Source organism: Elephantulus edwardii, unplaced genomic scaffold (genome assembly GCF_000299155.1).
Source record: "Elephantulus edwardii isolate Elephantulus edwardi_28Jun2011 unplaced genomic scaffold, EleEdw1.0 scaffold00021, whole genome shotgun sequence".
Classification (NCBI taxonomy): Eukaryota; Metazoa; Chordata; class Mammalia; order Macroscelidea; family Macroscelididae; genus Elephantulus; species Elephantulus edwardii.
Genome location: NW_006399771.1, coordinates 4,172,975 through 4,181,074, shown reverse-complemented (window position 1 = coordinate 4,181,074; position 8,100 = coordinate 4,172,975).

Below are 8,100 nucleotides of genomic sequence, written 5' to 3'. Positions count from 1 at the left end.
CTTTTGGAATCTTCTGTTCAGCTCTTTAGTATCTTGAATTCTTCCTTGTGCTTTGGCTTCTCTACGCTCCAGTGCAATCTTCAGAGAGCCAAAATATGACTTTGATTTCATACCACCTGAATTTCAGAATCATCTCAGGAACAGGTTTGAGGCCTTGAACACTAATGAGCGAAGATCTTCTTTGGAGTAGGTGATGCATTTGAACAGCTGGAGATACTTAGCTTTCACATTAGCAACACAGCTGCCCACATACTATGCCATTACTACTAACACGTTTTTTGTTCAGTTTTGAATGATATTTTAATGCAAGTTTATAGATAACTTGGATTTCCATTCATTTGTTTATGCATATTTTCCTCCCTATGCACCTGACCCCCAGTCAGTTCACTTTCTTTGAGAAAAAAATTTATTTCATGGTTGTACAATTCCCCACCTCCACACCAGTCCACTTTACTGTGCAGTTCTTATTCTGGACTGTTGTCATGCAAATAATGCCTAATTATATATTCTTTTTAAGCAGTATATTTCCTAATCTGTTTCAGAGTAGTGTGCATTATTTATCCCCTCTTTTCTTAGCGCCTCCCCAACCCCCATGTGAGTCCTGTTTTATAACACTGGCATTATGCAGTATTTTTTCATTTTGTGACTGAGATATTTAATTCAACATAATGAGAGACAGGTCTTTAGAGAGGGACATCAAGCTGGGTAGAGTGTAGGGACAGCGCAGGAGGGGAAGACCCTCTATGAGGTGGATTGATTCAGTGACTGGGGTACTCGGGATGGGTGTGTCAGAGGCAAGGAGATTGGCACAGGATAGAGCAGGGTTTAGGGCTGTTGTACATGGGGTCGCTGTGAGTCGCAAACAACTCGACGGCACATAACAGCAATAACAACAATGTTCTCCAATGTCATTCATTTTGTATAATATTTCATGAGTTGTTTCTCAGTGTTGCATCATATTCCACTGTGTGAAAAATACCACAGCTTCTCTAGCCGTTCGTTTGTTGACGGGTACTTGGGTTGTTGTCATCACTTTGCTGTTGCGAACAATGCAGCAATAAACAGGGGTGTGCATATATCTGTGTGCGTGGCAGTTCTGGTTTCTTTAGGGTATATTCCCAGTAGTGGAAATGATTATTTCTATTTCCAACTTTTTGAGAAAGTGCCATACTGCCAACCATAGTGGTTTCACCATTTTCCACTCCCACCATCAGCCAATAAGGGTTCCAGTTTCTCCACAACCTCATCAGCATTTGTTGTTTGCTGCTCTGTTGAAATTTGCTATTCTTATTAGGCTGAGATGATATCTCATAGTTGTTTTGATTTGTACCTCTCTTAAAGGTAGGGTTTCTGAACATTTCTTCAAGTGTTTGTTCACCATTTGAATGTCTTCTTTGGTGAAGTGTCTGTTCATATCCTGTGCCCATTTTGTGATTGGGTTGTTTATCTTGTTGTGGTGCTTGAATATTCTAAAAATTCTAGACATAAGCCCCTTATCACCATGTCATTACCAAATAATCTTTCTTAGTCTGTAGCTTTCCTTTTTATCCTGTTGGAGAAGTTTTGGGATGTGCATAGGGATTTGATTATTAGAAGGTCCCATTCATCTATTTTATCCTCTCCTGGTTATAGGTTTTTCAGGATGCTTAGAAGACTGTTCTTCATGTTGTGGATTAAGGCTTCTAGAGTTCTTCAAAGCTTTTCTTTAATGATGTTTATAGTCCTTGATTTTAGTCCCAGGTCCTTAATCCACTTTGAATTGGGTTTTATGTATAGAGTGAGGTATAGGTCTTGTTTGAGTTTTCTGGAGATAGTTTTCCAATTTTGCCAACACCATTTATTTGTTGAAAAGGCTATCGTTTCCCCACTTAACTGCTTTCACCTCCTCGCCAAATATCAGTTGACCATAGGCAGATGGGCTGATTCCTGGGTTCTCAATTCTAATCCATTGATCTATGTGTCTGTCATTATACCAGTGCTACACTGTCTTGACCACCATGGCAGTATAGTAGAATTTGAAATCAGGGAGTGAGATGCCTCCTACCTTGTTTCTCTTTTAAGGAGTACTTTGCTTATTCAGGGTCTCTTTCCATTCCAAATGAAATTGGAAATTGCCTTTTCCATATCACTTAAGAATGGAATTTGTATTGGGATTGGGATTTCATTGAACATTGTAGATTGCCTTTGGTAGAATTGTCATTTTCACAATATTGAGTCTTCCTATCCAAAAGCATCTCTGTTGTACACAGATTCATCCTGGAAAGGGTCAAACCAGGCAGCTCCTTGGAGGCAAGGATTCTGAGGCTCTGTCTAACATACTTTGGACATGTTGTAAGGAGGAACTGGTCCTTGGAGAGGGACCTCATGCTTGGGAGGGTGGAGGGACAGTGCAGGAGGGGAAGACACTCTATGAGGTGGATTGATTCAGTGACTGGGGTAATTAGGATGGGTGTATCAGAGATGGTGTGATTGGCACAGGACAGAGCAGACTTTAGGGATGTTGTACATAGGATCACTATAAGTCGCAAGCGACTCGAAGGCACATAACAACAAACAGCAACAACATCCAAAAGCAAGGTATATTCTTCCATTTCTCCAGATCTCTTTTGTTTCTTGTAATAATGTTTTGTAATTTTCTTTGAATAAGCACTTTGTGTGTCTAGTTAGATTTGCTCCCAAGTATTTAATCTTGTGGTGCTTTTCCAGGCATGTGTTTGACGTGCAGGTTTGCTCTGTCCCTGGGAGCAAAAGAGCCAGGCCAGGCTTGGCCTAGGGTTTGAGGCAGGAGGCGGCCTTAAGCCCAAAGGCAGTTGGGAAAGAAGGAAGCCATGTTCTTCCTGGTTGGCTCCTCCCAGGGTCTCAGGAACTTCTCCTTGCCAGAAGGAGCATGGTGGTGTAAGCACAGGAATTGTGGCAAGCTTTTGAAGTCGAGTGCTTTTCCGGGCATGTGTTTGACATGCAGGTTTGCTCTGGCCCTGGGAGCAAGAAAGCCAGGTGAGGCTTGGCCTAGGGTTTGAGGCAGGAGGCAGCCTTAAGCCCAAAGGGCCCTTGGGCCTGCGGCCCTCAGCCAGTTTCAAATTGTTTTCAAACATTCTTCTAGGTGGTATAGCACTGGTCTATGCATTGCTGTACAGATGTAACTTGTGGTTGCTGTGATGCTGAAGACTGTGACAGTGATGTGCCAATCGTAGGAATGGGTACCCATGGTGGACAGTTTTGGTTGGAGCTTTCTGACTAAGATAAGCCTGGAAGCAGGAGAGGAATCCACTTACGAAATGGCTTGCCTCCAGAAACTCTATGTACGAACAGTGCTCCAGCTGTTTTTTCATAGGGTCACTATGAGTCGTCTATGACATGACGGCACCAAATAACAACAACAACAACAAGCTATTGCGATGGGTATTGTTTTTCTTAGCTTCTTTTCTGTATTCTCCTTCTCACTGTAGAGAAATCCAATTGATTTTTGTATGCTGATCTTGTATCCTGCCACTTTGTTGAATTGGTTGACTACTACTAATGTGATTTTAATTTTAGTCTCTGAGTCAATTATCCCTCTCTTTCATGCTCTAAAATTTGAAAAATGTAAGTTTGAAATGTATAGATTATAGCTTCTTAGCATTATTATTTTTATGTCTTGAAAATTATTTCCTTATACTATGACAGAACATTATTAACTTCAAATGTATTTGAGTAGCAAATAACTCAACGGCACATAAAAACAACAACAACAACATGTGCATTCTACTATTCTTTTTTATATCCCTGTTTTGTGAACACAGCATAAGTTTTTAAAGTTGGTTGTTTTGGTTTTCGTCTGTTTGTTTATTATGGTGAAAAGTAAAATAATTGCCTATTAGACCTTTATGACTATACCTTGAGGAAGGAAGGTGCCACTGGCAGTATCCAAATAACATGAGAAACAAATACAAGTAATTCATACTGATATAATACCTGAATATCTACATGTCACTTCTGTCTACTGATTAAAATAATTTATGGTGCCCGCTCTGATTCATAGCCACCCTATGTATTATCAAAAGAAATATTAACAGGTCTTTATCTTAACAATCACTGTTGTGCCTGAATTCAACACCACAGGCACTGCCAGTCCAACTTTTGAAAAGCACTCCTCTCTTTTCCTAACCTTTCACTTCACCAAGCATAAAATCTTTTTTCCTCAGGTATAGCCTCTATTGATAGTTTGACTAAAGCATGTGAATCAAAGTCTCTCACCATTCTTCCCTGGCTACATTTCCTCCAATACAGATGTGTCCATTCTTCGACAGTCCTTGCTGTTATTGTTGTTAAGTGCCATCAAGTCATAGGTGACTCACAGTGACGTTATGAACTAAAGACCTGAACACTTGTATAACTTTCATCCTTTTCCAGAGGCTAGACATTTTGGAAGTGGATGCCACTCCTACTTTCAAGCTTGTTTTAATCCGGCGGTCCACGAAACACTGTCCACCATGGGTAACCATTATCGCATTTGACACATCAGTGTCACAGTGTTCAGCTTCACAGCAACCATGAGTTACCTCTGTACAGCAAGTGGACAGACCAGGGCCATACGACCTAGAAGAAGGTTTGACCAAAATTAAAAAACAAACAAACAGGCCTTAGGGCTGCATATTAATGTCATCCACCCTTGGCTTGGTAGCATCACTTTCTGTCCACTAGGACAACTGATCTCTCTCTATACTGTTGTTGTTGTTGTTGTTAAGTGTCGTCGAGTCATAGGTGACTCGTAGTGACCCTGTGAATGAAAGACCTGGCCACCTGTATAACTTTCATCCTTTCTGCAGGTTCATAGGGTTTCCAGAGGCTACCTATTTGGAAGTGGATGCCACTCTTGCTCCCAAGCTTGTTTTAATCAAGGAGCTCCTCCAAACACTGTCCACCATAGGCAACCATTATCACATTTGACACATCAATGCATAATAGTTTTAATATATCTACATTCTCACTAAAATAATATATTGTTTTTGCTGCTGATTGCCTTCAAGTTGAGCACAACTCATAGAAACCCTATGACCAAAGGCCTGAAGCCCTTATACAACTATCAACATTTATCAAAGTTCATAGAGTTTCTGGAGCCATGTGGTTTAGAAAGTGGATACCACTCCTGCTTCCAAACTTGTCATAGTATGTTGTTGTTATGTGCCATTGAGTAACCTCTGATGTATAGTGACCCTATGTACAGCAGCTCTGAACCTTTTTCCGTCCTGTGCCAAATCTCACTAATTTTGACACACCAACTCCCATTGCTCCAGTTACTGTATCAATCCATTTCATCTGGAGTCTTCCTCTCCTACACTGTCTGTTCATCCTTCCGAGCATGATGTCCTTTCCCAAGGACCAATCTTTCCTGGCCACGTGCCCAAAGTAAGTGAGGCGGAGCTTCAAAATCCTAGCCTCCAAGGATAGTCTTGGTTTCACTCTCTCCAAGACAGACCTATTTGTTTTCTTGGCAGTTTATGGTATGTTTAAGACTCTTCTCCAGCACCATAGCATCTATTCTTCTTCTGTCATCCTTAGTCAAATAATTGAGAAGACCGTGTACCTTTGTCTCTAGACTGACATCGTTGCTCTTCAGCACTCTGGAAAGGTCCAAGACAGCAGATTTTCCCAATATGTGTGTGTGTGTGTGTGTGTGTTGTTGTGTGTGTGTGTGTGTGTGCGTGTGTAAATAAATTATAGGCAATATCCTTCTGTGAGAGTAACTGCCTCTGAAAACCCAGCAGAAGGTATGGGTTGGTTCCAACTTCACAGTACAGAACAACAACAACAACAACAACAACAACAACAACATATATTAATCACACACACAGACACACACACACACACTTTGTATATCCACTTAATTATATCGCAGTTTGAATCTACTACCTGCTTTGCAGGAGAAAGATGGACAATCTCCTTTCATGCATAATGCATTACAGCCATTAAAAACCCACTGGAGGGTAAACTTTCAGTCAATTCTGACTAGATAGCTACATATCTCTATCTCTACCTCTACATCTAGATCTCCATATTTTTATAGATAAAAGCTTTTGTGATCCAGTGGTTAAGGGGTTGTGCTGTCAACTCAATGGTAGGCAATTCCAACTCACTAGGGATTCTACAAGATAAGATTGTGTATTTGAACCACTTGCTTTTAGATTGGCATCACAAAGTCCTTAGTGCTAGACTACCAGAGGTATATAATTTCATATTGGTGGTATTGTTGTTTTCCATCAAGTTGGAACCAACCCATGGCTCATCCTTCCGAGGCACTTTTCAAAGATAGTTAATTGCACAGGAGGAGACTGCCCATCCTTCTCCCGTGGAGCGGCCAGTTGATTCTAACTGTGTGCCTTAAGGATTGCTGTGCAGATTCTTAGCACTAAACCACCAGACTACAAATTTTGGTTTTATATATCTACAACTGTATCTATATCTGGTGTGGGCAGCACCAAGATAGACAGAGAAGAGATTGAGGCTGTTAACAATTTCAGCTTGCTCACAATCAACAGTCTTGGCACCAGCATTGAGATTGTACACAGCTTTAGTTTGCGTGGCTCCATAGTCAACAGTCTTGGCACCAGCATTGAGATTGTACACAGCTTTAGTTTGCGTGGCTCCATAGTCAACAGTCTTGGCACCAGCATTGAGCAAATAATAATATGAATTGCACTAGGGAAGTCTGCTCTCAGGGACCTCTTGAGAGTTTTGAGGAGCAGTGATGTCCGTCTAGAGACTAAGGTGCTCCTGATCCAAGACATGGTCTTCATAATTACTTGTTATGCATCAGAGTGCTGGACAATTACTAAAGATAACAGGAAAAGGATCAATGTCTTTGAATTGTGCTGGAGAAGATTATTGAACATTCCATGGACCTCCAGGAAACCAAATAGATCTATTTTAGAGAGGGTGAAACCAAGTTCCTCCTTCAAGGCAAGGATTTTGAAACTATGTCTCACATACTTCAGGCATGTGGTCAGGAAGGACCAGTCCTTGGAGAAGGACATCATGCTTGGAAGGATGGAGGGACATCACAGGAGAGGAAGACCCTGGTTGAGATAGATTGACATGGTAACAAGGGCAGTAATTAACATGGTAATGGGGTAGGTGTGTCAGAATCAGTGAGACTAGCTCAGAATAGGGCAGACTTTAGAGCTATCATGTTGCAGGTGACTTAATGACACATAACAGCATCAACAACAGAGAATCCAAGCTAATCCATATTTTCTAATGCACATGCTATTTAACTATTTAATAGTTAATAATTCAGCATATACTTAATCATTTTGGTTCTCATATTTCCAGAATTTTTCAATTTCTCATTTCTTAGTGTCTAGTCGAGCTGAATTCCAAAACTCTTGGTTGCCATATATGGGGAAACATTATTTTCGATTCCTCAAATGCCAGTTAAACCTTTTCTAACTGTAGATAGTTAACCACATGTCAAAGCATCCCACTCCAACAATATTTACAAGCTTTTAGCCTTGTTCTGACCAGCAATTGGCTTGGGACAACAATATCAATATTTCCAAAACACTGTCTTAAGTGTGGTCAGGTTCTATTTTACTGATTTCAAATTGCCCATTTTAGTTTGATCAGTTCGGAGGTCTAAACGATCAGTATCTTGATGCTTCACAGCTCAGCACCCCAAAACATTCTGCCTCACATTTATGGTAAGGTAAGAAACTGCCTATTAGGGGACAGGCTGTTTCCTCACCTTTCCTTCACCCAAAACACTATGTGTGCTCTGCTAATAAGACCCCTTCCCAGACAATCTCATTCCTTCGGTTTAACTCTTCCCATTTCACTCATTCACTGACTCATTATCAATGAGTCGGAACTGATTCATTACTAACTCTCCAGTAGGTTTTCAGAGGCTGCAAATCATTCAGAAGATTTTCCACCTTTTCACCCTATTTCCCTAGAGACACATCACCTTTGGATTATCAGTGTAAACCTCTTATGGACGACTTCACTAACTCTTTCTTATCTACGAGTTTTAAAATATTCAACAAGAACTTAGTGAACAAAAAAAAATGTTTATATCACACCCTCAGAAACAAATAAAGAGTATATTGTTTTTTGTATACAAGTAAG